The following is a 16,199-nucleotide window of genomic DNA, read 5'->3' on the forward strand; positions in this document are numbered from 1 at the left end:
GTTAGACTGAACCCCAACGTGACCTCCTCACCTCCTGGAAATGGGCTGTCTTCCCACAACAGCCTGAGGCTTTCCTTTCACTTCTGACAATGAGGTAGTGACTTTTTCCTTTCATTCATTCAACAAACATCAATTATACACTGATTGTGTGCCAGGCACTGCAGGACGCTTCTGGGGATACAAAGAAAGCTGAGCTATTGGCCCTGCCCTGAAGAGCACTAATGTCTCAGGACACCCCAGATCCATTATGGTCACTGGGCATGTCCCCTGAGAACAATCGTCACACTGGTGAATGCCACGCGGAACACAACATCCCCACACAATGCAGTAAAGCAGAAGTGAACCTCTTAGCAATTCCTCCAGACTCTTAAGGAGCTACATATCAAGAAGGGAGAGTGGAGCAGGGCAGGGCATCCAGCCTCCCAGCACCCCCATGCAGCCCCTCAGGGTTCCTACGGTAGACAATCATACCCTGACGGTGCTTCTCCTCTTCACCACCCAGCACTCGCTCCTTTCCTCCTAACGAGAGGTGCCTGCTCAACACTAAAGTGACCAGACCACCTCCCCTCTCTCAACTTGAGGGGCAGGGGTGCACAGGAGACCCACGCCAGGCAATCAGACTGCCTAGTCCCCCAGCCTCAGGGGTGAAACGCTGAGCCAGGTCCACAGGTCAGTGGACTCCTTTCCCTGCACCGTCCATCTTGTCCCACGTAAGCGTCATCCCAAAGGACACAGCCCTGCCTGCACGCAGGTGACCCTGACTGAGGACCCTATCCCGAGCCCCATGGAGGCTCCCTTCACACCTGGGTATCTCTGGGCCAGCGGTGTCGCCATCTTGAACTCAGATGTTCCCAAGTGCCCGCTACGTCCCTGGCAAGGCTGCCCAGGCCAGGGGCCTCACAAGCTGTGCCAGCCACCACCTCCCATAGGCAGCAGTGCTGTCAAGGACTCCAGGTCTCTCCAACTTCCCCTCCCCCGCTGCCCACTCTATGACAGTGCCTGCCCCTTTAAGAGTGGGAGCTGAAACCTGGACATCAGAACCACTTCCCTCTGGGCCAGGCCACACTTTCCATTCACCCTGCAATACTCAGCACTCAGCGTGTCCCAGCAGTCTTTGTTTAACTTATCTTTCAAAGCAGATAACAACTTGCAGAAAAGACACAGCGAGTTGCCTCCAATGTCCATTCTTCCCTTCCTCCTTAGTAACAGGCCCAGGACCCTGAACTTCAGTTGGCATGGGGCTGCCTGCCTCCCTGAGTGTGGCCAAGTGTTCAGCTCTTGCCAACAAAACACAAGGACAGATCTTGGCGAGGAGTTCTTAGGAAGTTCAGCTTCCTGCAGCCTTGAAGGCCCAAAAGCTGGGTGCACCTCTAGCTGCCGTCCTGGACAAGAGGGCTGGGCCCGGGGACAGTAGGGCACACGATCTGACTGCCCACCTCCAAATACCAGTACAAGGAGAGAAATAACACCTCCTCTGACGAAGCCTCTCTCCCTTCGGATCTGCCGTTACACACAGACGTTAATCTTAACAATTTTACCATTTCCCACTTAAATCCAATGGTGGACAATGTCACCATCCTGGAGTGCTGAGAGCTGGGGATAAGGAAGCATACTATTTCAGATTTAAGTTGATTAACAGTTCCATTTTCCCAGAAAGAGAACTTTAAACAAAGCATTCTCAAATCTACCCTGGCCTCTAGGCTAGGGTGAGTACATTCTCACAAGAACTTATAAGCAGAAGAAGATTCATTTTGTTAGAATTATTTCATAGAACAGTTTCTTCCCAACATAATCAACACTTATAATCCTAAAAAAGCTAACAAACTCTGTTTCTAGGCCTGCTCGAGTAGCAAGCTTAAAAAGCTTTAATATACCAAATTCCTGTTTACTGCCCCAAACATTTAATAGCGTGGCTTGCATATTCAGCACAGACAAATCTAGGTTGTGAGGTAAAAATAGCCCTTGTTTTTATTCATTATAGTTCATCCATTAAATTAGGTTCTCAGTCTAAGCCATGGGCTGCTAGTTGCCGTGGCAAACACTGGTACAACTAACAGTTTACGATACAGCCAACCTATGAGTCTGTAACGGTGGTCAGATCCTATCATGCCCAGTTCCAAGGAATGATACAGCGATTACATCCCAGGAATTTGATCACAGCTCATCTAATTCTGTTTGAAATGAACCATATCGACTACAGTTTAGAGCCCTCTTTGCCACGGAAGGGGGCTGAGGCTGTGCCGGCTGCTGTGAGAGGATGAGCCTGCACAGCAGACAGCGTGGCCTGAGCCCCGAGAGCCTCAGGCTGGGGTGCACTCGGGGTCACAGCCCAGTCGCCAAGTCCCCAGTGTCAAAGGCCTATGTGGTCCCATGTTAGAAACTGATGGAAGTTAATTCTAAAACCTGGGTCTCCTTAACCAAGATGGCAGCACTGCTATCATGGAGCATCCTTTCTCTCTGAGCCAGCGAACGAACCCTGCGGAAGGCCCCTCACTGCTTCCCAACCCATCTGCTGGCTTTTCTTCTGTCTTTGACCAACAAGGTGAATACCTAGTTCAGTAAAGATATTTGACTAAAGAAAAAATGATTAAACAATCAAGTTGACTCAAAATGCAAAGATCTTCCTCCTTCTGCTGGGGTTATTCAAAATACCATCCAGTCCAAAGGCACCTATAATGACAAACACAAAACACGTGTCCTAGCAGAACACCAACTATTTCCAAGACTATTAGTGCTCGCAAGTAAGATGGATTCCTGTCCCCGTGGGCTCTGCAGGGTTTCAGAAAGACACACAAATGAAGAATGTGACAGCTTTCACCAGCGGTGGCAGCCCTGAGCTAGGAGGACTCCTCTAGAAGGGACAGTCCTCGTACAGTTGTATCCACCTGAAGCTCTTTCTTTTCAATCAGTTCAATCAGCCTGTGCTCTGACTGGTAACTTTAAATCCATGTACCCTTTGAGTTAAAGGTCAAGAATGTCTACTAAGAAATACAACAGCCCAAAAAGAGAGTAAAAGGAGGTCGGAGAAGTCAGGGAAGGATGTCACGTCGCCAGAGAGAATCCAGAGATTCATGAGACAGTTAACTGTCCACTAATTATCAGAGAAAAAGAAACTATTAGGGAGCAGAGTGGTCTCCCAGAGAAGGCAATGGCACCCCACTCCAGTACTCTTGCCTGGAAAATCCCATGGACAGAGGAGCCTGGTGGGCTGCAGTCCATGGGGTCGCTAAGAGTCAGACACGACTGAGCAACTTCACTTTCACTTTTGCCTTTCATGCACTGGAGAAGGAAATGGCAACCCACTCCAGTGTTCTTGCCTGGAGAATCCCAGGGACGGCGGAGCCTGGTGGGCTGCCATCTATGGGGTCGCACAGAGTAGGATACGACTGAAGCGACTTAGCAGCAGAGTGGTCTCCAAAGAGAATGACAAGGATCTGGGCTTCAACACAGACTGCAGTTGTACTGAGGGGCTTTCTGCAAAGAGCCTCAGAGTTGAGGTGTGGGGAGAGGGCACAGGGGGAGGAGCCAGGGAAGGTACTAGATGCTCTACATAGACCAGGAGGAGTTTGGTCTGCATGGTGCACAGGGAGCTTCCACCTTCACGAACACGCCAGGCGTCCTCCCGCATCTCTGACACGGAGCTTCTCCATTCTAGAAAGCTGCTGCTGAATCACTCCAGAGGGGTGGAAAAGTGAAAGAGCGCAAGGCAGGAGGTGGACTTCCAAGGCCACAGACTCAAGGAGCACTTCCCTAAATAGACTGTATGTATATGTGTATCTGAGCCCAAGGCCAACCAAATCAAGCACGAAGAAGACTTCACCCATGCTGCCCTCAGGCACCATCACAGTCCACAGGACTGGGGCCAAGGGGCAGAAATGCTGGGAATGACCTTCACTATATGCACAAGGAAGGAGGAAATAAGACTCAGGCTGAGCTTCACCAAGTCACCTGCAAACTGAGGGGAAAACTCAACTGCCCGCTCAGGGCCCTGTGGGACTCCTGAGCACAAGGCCTTTGGGTCTCACATCTCTAGGATTATAAGAAACAGCCTTCACTCAACTTCCATGACCTTCCCTGAGTTCCAACGCACAGATTCAAGCAGTTATTAGGGAAGAGAGGGGATGCAAGACCAGGGAGAAACAGGCAAGAGGAGCTTTGTGGCAAGGTCCTGGTTCCTCATCAAAGGATATACACAATAATATCTCGGAGCTGTTTTGTAAATACTGAACTCCCTTCCAGGTGGAAAAAATTAACAATTAATGATGGTATGCGGCCCACAAGCATGTAGACCCAGACCAGCTGGACCTGAAGGGTGATGATGCTGATACCTACTTACCATACCACCAACCCATTAGAAGAATGTCCACAAACTGATCACACCCTCTTCAAACAACTACGATAAAACTTCTCACTTTCGGCCCCAAGTGGGGACACGTGGTTCTGGGGGCATTAGCCCATTATGGCCCCCTTTGCCTGGCAAGATAATAAAGCTATCCTTTTCTACTTCACCCAAAACTCTGTCTTCGAGATTCTAATCAGCACCAGTGCACAGAGAAGCTGAACTTTCCACATCACGCCTCCACCCTAGGTGGGCGTTGACCAGCTCGGTGTTTCCCCAAGGCCAACCAGCTCTGCCACCTCCCTTCCTCCAAACCAGAGCAATGACACTGTTTGGAAGAGTCTAGGGCATTTTGATATTTCCTGGCACACAGCCCCATTCTAACTGGACTCTGTCAATTATTCCATTTTATAGGTCATTTGATTATCACCCAATTATGCAATGTGATCACTGTTTAACATTTGCTTATGCAGAACACAGTCAAAGCAATCAGTAAAAAATGCGAAAATATTTAACATTCCACTGCACACAATCACAAGTTTCTATGTGCTTCAGGAAAAAAAAAAGTGTCAGCAGAAGACAGCTGGGTCGTGACCACCTGACTATCTAAGTCCAGACCCCTCCCCCACTTCCCGCTTCCTCCTCCTGCCCACATCCTTCTCCTCTGACCTTTGCTGGCAGTCCCCTGCCTCTCAAAACCTCCTTCTTCTGCAACATTTCCCCTCAGAGGTGCCCTGAGCAGGACTCAGAGATGGGACACACTCCAGCCTTTTGAATACACGTTTTAGAACAGGGACACGGTAGGAAAAGGGGTTATCAAGACTGCAGAGATGCCAGGCCTCCTGCGAGAAGGTAATTTCCCTGGACGGGTGCTGGCCCAGAGCTGCAGTGCACAGACCTCTCCTGCCTGTACTATTTAACCCACACTCCACCCTCTCCCCATTAGCCAGGCGCCTTCCCCATCTGACACGTGAGAGAGCTGACTCAGGTTCTTGTCCAGCACTTTCTCTTCCCACATTCCAACTTGCCCCGCTCAAAAACCAGACACAGACACCCCGAAGACAGGACTGCAGAGGTTTGCGACACAAACCAGATGCGCCCCTGCATGAAATAACACATGACACTGCCAATGGCAGCCAAGGTGACTCAGGTGTTGTCCGGTCACCGTTAAGCCACAAAGGTGAGGGGGTGTCACAGGCAAAGTGGGGCTGGCCTCAAAACAAGGCGGACACTAATACCTGTCCACATCTATCTCTACGTCCATCCCCGTTCCCTCCCTCCCTCGGTAGGTCGCTGTATGCTGATCGCCCTGTTAAAAGGATGGGTCAGGCATCCAGAGTCAAATCCTGGACCTCTGACAAGCTGACACACACCCCCCACTCTGGTCTCCACGTGGCCCTGCTGATGACCCCAGCATCATTAGGAGGGTCAAACACCACAAAAAAACCAGAGTAAGACCAGGAAGCTTAGGCCCTTGCCCTGCTGTCCTCAGGCGGCCAGCTCCACGACCCCAGCCCACACCACTGAAAGGCCCCTCTCGTTTCAGATTGGTGGCTTTCCAGCCAGGGTGAGCCATGGACCCTCGAGGCCCCCTCCCCAGGAAGACCCCGTGTATGTACACGTCCAGAGGAGCCCTCTCCTTTCTGTGCTTGACTCTTGGATTTATTGGAAAAAAAACACACACACACAGGAAGAAGCAATCACGATACCCACTCACACACCACATGCAAATAACTAGGTGTTTTATCAAAAAAAAAAAAAAAAAATGCTTTCCCTCCCTGTAGGAAATCTACTTGGATATTCTGTATTCTATTTCAAAAAACGTTTAAATCCTGGTCACAACCTTAGGTTGACTTCACCAGCCACTGCCATCTGCAAACATGTTCTGGCCCCCCCCAGCCCGTCTGCTCCTCGGCTGCTCTTCCTTGTTCAGCCATTAGTACTAAAGCATGGCACTTAGCCTCAGATGGCTCTAATACATCATTTTTACATATTAGGATGGACCTTGAAAGCCCTGCAAAGTCAAGAAAATCCAGAAGTACTTCAGCTCTCTAGCTCCAGGAGAAGCCTGGAACCCCACGGTGGACGTGGCTGTTTCACTCACCCAAACGTGAAGCGGGGCTGTGCCTGCTGAAGGGGATGATAAAGCTGATCACATGGGGAGAGCCAGAAAGAGCGACCTGCTGCCATTCAGAGTGGCCCCTGAGGTCACTGTCCCTCCAGGCCAGCTCCTTCGACATTCCCCAAACCCCTACTAAATAGGTCTCCGTTTCTTCCCAGTTGAGTGAGAAGTAGCAGCGAGTGCAAACCCCACACACCTGAACTGCTCCAGGACCTGCTTGGGGAAGTGAATCAGCAGGGCCCGCAGTCTCCACGCCCTCTGGGGCTGGTGTTATCAACACCGACCTGTAGGAAGGACAGGGGTCTCGCTCAGAGAGGCTGGAGAGGCTGCGGGCAGGAGCTGGGCACTCAGCCAGGTCCATACACTGGGGCAGGGGGGCCAAGGAAGGCAAGGCTCCTTAGACACCTCACACGCCCCTCGGCTGACACTATGGGCTGATCTCCCAACTCTTCTCTGCTGCCCGCCTTTTATGGGAACTTTCCTCTATGGATTCTGGAAACACCAGCCCCATTTCCAGTTGAGGAGCGGGAGATGGCCTTGATTCGTCTAAGACAGCAATTCTCATACTTGATCTTGCAGGAGAATCACTTGGTGGGCTAGTTTAAAAACAGACGGCAGGGCCCTCCCGGAGTTTCTGATTTGGATGGTTGGTTGGGGCTTGAGACTGTATGTCAGACAAGTCTCAGGTGATGTTCAGGCTGCTGGTCTGGAGACCAGGCTCAGAGAAGCATGGCTAGGTCAGCCAGCCCGCAGCCTCGTGGTCTGGGGAGGCCGTGTGATCCTCATCACTCCTACAGACCAGAGCAGGGATGGGCAGGCGCCGGGGCTGGGGACTGGCTGGCATGTCTCCTTCACACAGTCCTGCGGACCCTAAGGATCACCTCATAACCACTGGGAAGCTGACCCTGGGATGTGGAACTAGGTCCTCAATGAAACTGCTGCTAGAGAGGGCTCCAGCTAAGACAATCAATGTCCTTACTGTTTACCTGGCAGCCGACAGCACCCCAACTGACACAGCCCATAATCCACAACCCCAGGGAGACTCAACTGGGCATCCACATCTCCTAGGAGGGCCTGCTCTCCAGATACACCCACCCGCCCACATGCATTTCCTTCACACTCCCAGGATCTGCACACCAAGGTCATCCTTCTTGAAAGCTCTAATTAAAGGGCTAGAGAATGCACCGCCGAAATGCAAGCAACCCAGGACAGGGAAGGAAAGGAGGTCCACATGTGAGAGTGAGGGAGTTTTACCAGAGGCTACTGTAACAGCCACTCAAGGGCACTGGTGAGGTGCAGAGCAGCAGACAGGGAAGAGAAAGGCTTTCGGGAGACCCCAGAATCCTGCCTGCAAGTGGAACAGGTAGGGCGATGCAGGGTCTCAGGGTCTGGACAATGACCAGGTGTCTGAGCGAAAGGCCCTGCGAGGTTTCAGGAAGGGAGCTGGGGGGTGCGGATCTCTTGGGAGCCTCCAGTGGTTCCCTCCCTTCCTCCTGGAGGCCAGAGGACACCCGTCTGTTTTCCTGACCCCATTCCAGAAAATGGACACCTCATCTTTATCCCCATAGCATGCCCTCCCACGCCAGATTCTGCCTGCTCCTGACACCTTCGCCAGGTGACCCTGACTGAGCAGACTCCACGTGGAAGGGCCTGCAGCGTCTCAGCTGCCCCAGGTGAGGGACTGTGGGCAGACACGAGGGGCCAACTGGGCCGCCTGGCAGGCACATGCCAGGGCACAGGCAAGGTCCAAAGAGAGGAGACAAGCACCCAGGAGCCCTGGGCTCCCATTTCTCACCTAGGTTATATCAAAAGGGATGGGTAAGAGATTAAACCCAACAAGAAGAGGCTGCTCTGATTTCCAGTTCCACGTGGGCTCCCACACATGCTCACCATATAACCTCATCCTAAGGTTCAGTCCCTGGGAGCTCTGCAGGCGTCAGGCGCCATTCGACACACCTGACGGGTCTTAACTCGTTCATCACCGCAACAAGCCTCTGAGGTTGCCAGTGCCTTCAGCCCAGTTTTACAGATGAGAAAACCAGGCACAGAAAGATGACGCTACTTCCGCAAAGTCACACAGCCAATTGGAGGGTCCACAACAGTTCCAGGAATAAAACAGTTGGTTTTGAGAGATGTGTATGCTCACCAAACAGGACTGAGTCAAAAAATCCCTCACTGACACATCAAAAACAGAAATCGCTGCTACTGGGGACTCCAGGTAGTTAATGTTCATCCCCACATTGATACACAAAGGCATTCATTTCAAAGTCCTGTGAAGGAAGCTATGTAATTTCGTGGAAATGGTGCTAGATCTAGGTAGACCTCGGTTCAAATCCCAGTTCAACCACTTATAACCACCCTCAGGTGGTGCCTTATCCACACCTCACCTCAGCCTCCCCCACCACACCATCTGCCTTCTCCCAGGACCTTGCCCAGGGCCTGGTATGTAGGGGCACTCAGGAAATGTTAGTTTCCTTCTCCCTTAAGGATGAAAAAGGCATTGCCCTTAAAGGAGATGTCAAAAGCTGCCACGAATAAGGTCCAAAGTTACAGTACATTCCACAGTACAGTAAGATAAACAACCTAGTAAGGAAAAATGGGCAAAGGATGTGAACAGGCAATCCACAAAGGATGGGAAAAAAAACGTCGCTCAGTCGTGTCCAACTCTTTGTAACCCCATGGGCTGTAGCCCTCCAGGCTCCTCTGTCCATGGAATTCTCCGGACAAGAATACTGAAGTGGCTTGCCATTCCCTTCTTCAGGGTATCTTCCCCACCAAGCAATAGAACCCAGGTCTCCAGCATTGCAGGCAGATACTTTACCGTCTGAGCCACCATGGAAACCCACAAAGGATATAACCAGGTAACTCACAGCTAAAATAAAAACTAGAAAGAAAAGGTTTTCAATACTTTTGGTAATGTGGGAAATGTAATTTAAAAAGTAACATATTCTTAATCCACTAGTTTGGCAAAAATTAACAATATTTGTCCTCTTCAGTTCAGCGCTGGCCAAATTAAAGGGGAAAAGGCAATTTCACACATCATCTGTGCTCTGATGAAAAGAGAGATAAAGCCTCTTGGAAATGGGATGGGGCGAGGAGGGCAATTTGGCAAAGTTATGCATTTAATATTATGCATTAACCCAGAAACAAAAAGACCTTAATGATCCGGGTAACCACAATGGTGTTATCACTTACCTAGAGCCAGACATCCTGGAATGTGAAGTCAAGTGGGCCTTAGGAAGCATCACTACAAACAAAGCTAGTGGAGGTGATGGAATTCCAGCTGAGCTATTTCAAATCCTAAAAGATGATGCTGTGAAAGGGCTGCACTCAATATGTCAGCAAATTTGGAAAACTCAGCAGTGGTCACAGGACTGTAAAAGGTCAGTTTTCATTCTAATCCCAAAGAAAGGCAATGCCAAAGAACGCTCAAACTACCGCACAATTGCACTCATCTCACACGCTAGTAAAGTAATGCTCAAAATTCTCCAAGCAAGAGAATTCCAGAAAAACATCTCCTTCTGCTTTATTGACTACGCCAAAGCCTTTGACTGTGCAGATCACAACAAACTGTGGAAAATTCTTAAAGAGATGGGAATACCAGATCACCTTACCTACCTCCCGAGAAATCTGTATGCAGGTCAAGAAGCAACAGCTAGAATTGGACATGGAACAACAGACTGGTTCCAAGTTGGGAAAGGAGTACGACAAGACTATATGCTGTCACCCTGCTTATTTAATTTATATACAGAGTACATCATGCAAAATGCCGGGCTGGATGAAGCACAAGCTGGAAACAAGATTGTAGGGAGAAATATCAAAAACCTCAGATACACAGATGACATCACCCTAATGGCAGAAAGCGAAGAGGCACTAAAGAGCCTCTTGATGAAGGTGAAAGAAAGTGAAAAAGCTGACTTAAAACTCAACACTCAAAAAACAACAATCATGGCATCCAGTCCCATCACTTCATGACAAGTAGATGGGGAAACAGTGGAAACAGTGACAGACTATTTTCTTGGGCTCCAAAATCACTGCAGATGGTGACTGCAGCCATGAAATTAAAAGACTCTTGCTCCTTGGAAGAAAAGTCATGACCAACCTAGACTGCATATTAAAAAGCAGAGATATTACCAACAAAGGTCCATATAGTCAGGGTCCTTTCCAGTAGTCACGTATGGATGTGAGAGCTGAACCATAAAGAAAGCTGAGCACTGAAGAACTGGTGCTTTTGAACTGTAGTGTTGGAGAGTCCCTTGGACTGAAAGGAGATCAAACCAGTCATCCTAAAGGAAATCAGTCCTGAATATTCATTGGAAGGACTGATGCTGAAGCTCCAATACTTTGGCCACCTGATGGGAAAAACTGATTTCTTAGAAAAGACCCTGATGCTGGGAAAGATTGAAGGCAGGAGGAGAAGGGGACGACAGAGGATGAGATGGTTGGATGGCATCACCAACTCAATGGACATGAGTTTGAGCAAGCTCCGGGAGTTGGTGATGGACAGGGAAGCCTGGCGTGCTGCAGTCCATGGGGTCACAAAGAGTTGGACACAACTGAGCGACTGAACTGAACCCAGAAAATCTACTTCTGGAAATCTAGAAGACTGAAACATTTGTGTTGACAATGATGTGGTTCACAGATTCCCCACTATTTTTAGAGCAGAAAACTGGAAACAACCTAAATGCTGATCAAAAAGGATAGTTACGTAAATTATGGTAGACTCACACTCTGGAATACAGACCAAACTTTTTATGTCAGTACATACACATCTCTAGGACATAGCATTAAAGCAAATCAGAGAAAATTTTGTATAATGTGTCTCCATTTATATTTACAGTGAGAACATCCGTCCACTGAGGAGGCCTAGAAGCAGCCAGGAGCACACCTAGCACCCAGATCTGGGCTTTTAAATTCCATTCTCCACGAAAAGGAACTTGAACTCTTAGGGAAAATGGTTGAATTCAAGACTAGGAAGTACAAGCTGAGTCCTGGTGGTTTGGGGCCAGAAAGTAAAGAAGTTCCCAATGAGGAGGACATGTCAAAAGGACCTAGGAGCTGGCTGGAAGGGGCTCCTGCAGGCCAAGTCTGGGACAATTTAAGCAGAAAAAGAAAGAGGGGACTTGTCTGGTGGTCTATTGGTTAAGAATAAGCCTTCCAATGCAGGGGACACAGGTTCAATCCCTGGTCAGGGAATTAAGATCCCACATGCCAGGGGGCAACTAAGCCTGCACACCACAACTACTAAGCCCACACACCACAACTAGAGATGCTCCTGCATGATGCAACCAGAGAAAGCCCATCAGCCACAATGAAGAGCCAGCACAGCCAGAATTTTTTTAAAAATGAATAATAAGAGTAACTATGTTGCATAAAGCAGGTATTCATGAGTGCAGAGATGTAAATTAGAATAAATGAGGGAGACAGTAAAGACCTTCCTTTTAGTACAATTCCAACTAATAAGCATGGAAAGAAACACGGAATTAGAAAGTCACCATCTGTCAACTATCATAACTGATCTGGGTAAGAATCATCAATGGATTTTAAAACAGTGTATTTACAAGTCGCAAGCAATCTTACTATGATATACATGTTAACAACAAAGGGAAAATGGTAACTTTCGGTGAGGAAAATAGGCAGACACCCTCTTAATCAGGTGATGAAAGTTAGGACTAGTGAATGGGACTCATCAACAGCATCTGCCTCCCACCACCTAAGATGGCTGCAATATCACCCCTGTGCCGCATCGGCCAAAAGTGCATAAAGTGAATCTAAGCAGGAGGAAACCGCATGCAAGCCCAAACTGAGGGACATTATCCAAAACTGTCAAAGTCAGGAAGTACAAAGACAGACTCAGGAACTGTTCCAGATTAAAGGAGACTAAAAAGGCAGTACAGTTTAACATAACACATAATCTTGGATTTCCTTTTGCTCTAAAGTGGCTACTGGCAAGATCTTGAAAAAGATCTGTAGATGATTAGTGCTGCATTGACATTTAATTTCCTGATTTTTAATCATTATACTGTTGTTCTGTAAGAAAATGTCCTTATTTTTATGAAACACACAATAAAGTAAAAGTGTATCAAGTCTGCAACTTAACATTAAACATTTCAGGGAAGAGTGTGTGCATTGTGCTAAGTCACTTCAGTAGTATCCAACTCTTTGTGACCTCATGGACTATAGCCCACCAAGCTCCTCTGTCCATGGGATTCTCCAGTCAAGAATACTGGAGTGGGTTTCCATGCCCTCCTCCAGGGGATCTTCCCGACCCAGGGATCGAACCCATGTCTCCTGCATTACAGGCAGATTCTTTACCACTAGTGCCACCTGGGAAGCCCTCAGAGAGGAGTGATCCCACACAAACATGAGAGAAGATAAAGCAAATGTCAACATTTTGGAGAATCTGGGTAACGGGTATTTGGGAACTCTGGATCATTCTCACAATTTTTCAGCAAATCTGAAGTAATACATTAAAAGATTTTAAGAGACCAATGTGTGCATATGCACAGAAACACAGGTAAATTCCTGGAGATTAAGTTCACGGTGGTATTTTTCTTAAAAGTACAGAGAGACAAAATGAAGACGGCCTGCCCCAGTGTTAATACTGGTCTCCCCAGAATAGGCTCTCCTCACAAAGCTTCTGCTCCAGGACACTGGAAAAAGCTGTGTTGAAGGACCTCTCAAGACTAGGACTAGCTCCTTAATCAAGTTCCACAGACGCAGCAAAGACACAACCAAGCCTTCTTCTCTTCAAATGTGTGCTACACATCCTCGGTGAAAGCCAAAGACTTCCGACACTGTGAGCAGCTGGTGATGCTATAGGCCCTTCCTGGAATGCATCATCTCTACAGGAGTTTTTCATAAGAAACCAGGATAAAATAGTCTTGGCCTCATGTCTCCGCCTCTACTGTTACTGAATTCTTGACATGTTACGCCATGGGTTGGGGGTGGGAGGTTCAGTCTGTCCCACGGGCTTTTTAGTTCCATTCCTTGGGTGCATCTGTAGATTTGCTGGCTGAGGAGAATGCTCCCAGGCAGGCAGCTGCCTAAAGGGATCTGAAGCGCCAGTAGTTCCATCAGATACAGCCTGTCTCTCAAGTGCTTTACAGCTGACAACAACCTCTCATGTAAGTCATTTGATTTCATCCTTTCCCTAAATTGATTTTTTTTAAATTACTAATGGCTTAAGGTCTAACAGCAATACAACAAAATATCCAGTTTCCAAAAACGATAGGATATCATGTCTACTCTTGGCTTTGAGTCTAGGTGGGAGGCAGAACTTGCACCTGAGCAAATTAACATTCTGAGATGGCCTAAGCCTAATGAAAAAGTGAAATAAAGTAGCTAGTAGAATTAATACAAATGATTCTACCATTGAGCTCAGTGGAAATGCATCCTTCCTTTCTATGAATTTTTCCAGCATTTATTTCTTTAAGCCCGGCCTTTAGGGCAAACTCTCCTATAACTATTAACTTTGGCTTGTTGCTACAGAGGCTTGTTTATAAGACACCACAGAGAACAAGGCCTTGTGGGCTCCATTCACATGTGATACCACCCCTGGGATAGCACCTCGGCTCCTGACACCAAACCTCTGACACTACTACACTGACCTTCCCACATGGGCACCATCATTTTAACTTTACTCCAAGAAACCAGTGAATTGACTCTTCTAGAAATAAGCATTTTCACAAAGAACCCTCCCAAACAAAGGTCCTAACCTAAATCCAAAGGCAAAAATTCCTGATAAAGAAAGCCTGTTTTCAAAGAAAAATTAGGCTTCATTCTAGGACAACCTATAGCTAGCCTATGTGCACTTACCAATGCCAACAGCATCTAGACTCCAAAACAAACTCACCACAGTAGGTTTTGTTCTCACCTTCCCGAGATGAGACGATTGAAAAACAGAGTTAGCAACTGGCAGATGCAGGACTGGCATACAAGACAGCTCGTTCCATCGCCACCCCTACTGCCCACAGTCCATACCATCCACCGTGAATAGAGATGAATCAGGCAGAATCTCACCACAACATTCAAACTGCCACCCCACCCCCTGCTCCCTCGGTTTAGATGCTCAAATAGGCAGGTGGGAAACCAAATTCCACTCTTAAGCAGTCTCCCAACACAAAACCTATTCGGTGGCAAAGCAAGAAGACAAGATGGACTTTACAACTGCCTATACTTTTTTCTTACCCAGAGGATTGTTTTTATGACCTGTCATTATGGATGAACTCGGGGCAGGAGGAATACATGATTATGTAATGTCAGAGGGCAGGAGACAAGGGGAGGGAGAGCCGAGCCCATCAGACCCCATCACCGCTCCCTTAGCCCACAAAGACGTCAATTACCGCTGACGTTTTGAGTGTTTCAATCTCCTACGGCCTACACATTCAGGACTGGGTTTTCAACGGCCGGTCACAGAAACCCTGCGGGTCTTTCGGGCCTCAATTCATTGACTAGCAAAGCCATAAAGAAAGAAAATATCAAAAGCAAAGATGTCAGAAATGTCGGGGGCTGCGGACCGGCAGAAAAGGTCAGAGTTTGGGAGGATGGGACCAGATTTCCTACATCGAGGGGCATGTTTATTTTAACCCGGGTTCTGTTTACACTCGAAACACCGCGAGGCCTCGGCGTCTGGAGTCACTAGATCCAGTTCTGGAGACGCACCAAGCAGGCGCCGCGACCTACCTGGCCTCGGGGGCGCCGCATCTCTGCATCACGGCTCCCCTCAGCCCCAGGCGGCCCGAGGCGTCATCCGGCTGGGGGTCGCTGGGGTCGGATTGTTCTCCAAAGACGCCACCGCCCGGGAACCGCTAGGCTGTGCGATTTCCATGACAACCGCGGGCGCCGTCCGCGTCCGGCGCGCCTGGCGTCGAGATGTGCGCCGCGCCCCTACTCCGCCCGGGGAGCATCCCAGTCTCCGGCGGCTCGCGGCTGCCGCGCTGCTCCCGGCCCGGCCCGGCCCGGCCACCTACCTGGCGCGCCCGGGCCCGCGGCGCCCGCGCCCTGCCTCCCCGCCGTCCTCAGTCTCGCCGGGGCGCGCGTCCGAGCCCCGCAGCAGCAGCGCCGCCCCTGGGGCGCGAAGTCGTGGGCTGCGGTCCGGCTCCAGGTGTCGGTCCCCTGTCCCGGCCCGCGGCGCCCACCCCGGCCGCGAACCCGCAACCCGCACTGCCGCTCCGAGCCGCTGCCGCCGCCGCTGCTCCAGGGGCCACGCCGGCCCCGCCCCCTCGCCGCGCATGCGCGCTCCCCCCGCTCCCTGCAGGCCCGCCCTCGCCCGGCAGGCCCTCCTCCGCGGCGTTTCGTGTGGGTTCCTTCAAAACTCGCTCTCCGCTGTGACGAAATCGCCTGCAAGGAGTTCTTGAACTTCTGCACTTTAATTGGACGATGGCGTTTTCGCCCTCGCGTATACTGAGGCTTGGAGGCCCTGACGCATTCCCGAGGACCCCGGGGACCGCGCTGGCTCTTGGCCGGGGAGCGCGCTTCCCGGGGTCCTTCGGCCACGCCTAGGAAACTGAACGTTCAACCTAGAAATAAGCAAAAACTAACATCATACTGTGATGATACAGATAGGCAAAAACAAGACAGAAGCTGCTAACACTCTTCCAGACTGTCCTGGCATGTTGTTTAAATATACATTTATAGACTCTTACGAAATATCAGCTCCTTACACCTCTCTCCCAAAGTTCTATTTTTCCGTGGGAGGGAAATAGAGAAGAGTCAGAAGTTGTAAAAGAGAAATTT

At 49.4% G+C, this 16,199-nt stretch overlaps 1 protein-coding gene across 43 annotated transcripts in view; it reads right to left on the reverse strand.

The window, feature by feature from the left end:
• The window catches only part of INPP4A (inositol polyphosphate-4-phosphatase type I A), a 117,820-nt gene extending 102,159 nt beyond the window's left edge, over nt 1-15,661 (reverse strand). For 27 of the 43 annotated variants that reach the window (XM_081484509.1, XM_081484515.1, XM_081484527.1 and 24 more), the window contains exon 1: nt 15,434-15,661. The gene's annotated coding sequence lies outside the window, so the exon portion shown is untranslated. Of the gene's footprint in view, nt 1-15,146 lie in introns of all 43 variants that reach the window. The other 16 variants (XM_081484528.1, XM_081484507.1, XM_081484512.1 and 13 more) reach the window with 2 other exon arrangements.
• Between the last annotated feature and the right edge of the window lie 538 nt (nt 15,662-16,199).

Source organism: Giraffa tippelskirchi, chromosome 4 (assembly GCF_054371585.1).
Source record: "Giraffa tippelskirchi isolate mGirTip1 chromosome 4, T2T-mGirTip1v1.2.pri, whole genome shotgun sequence".
Classification (NCBI taxonomy): Eukaryota; Metazoa; Chordata; class Mammalia; order Artiodactyla; family Giraffidae; genus Giraffa; species Giraffa tippelskirchi.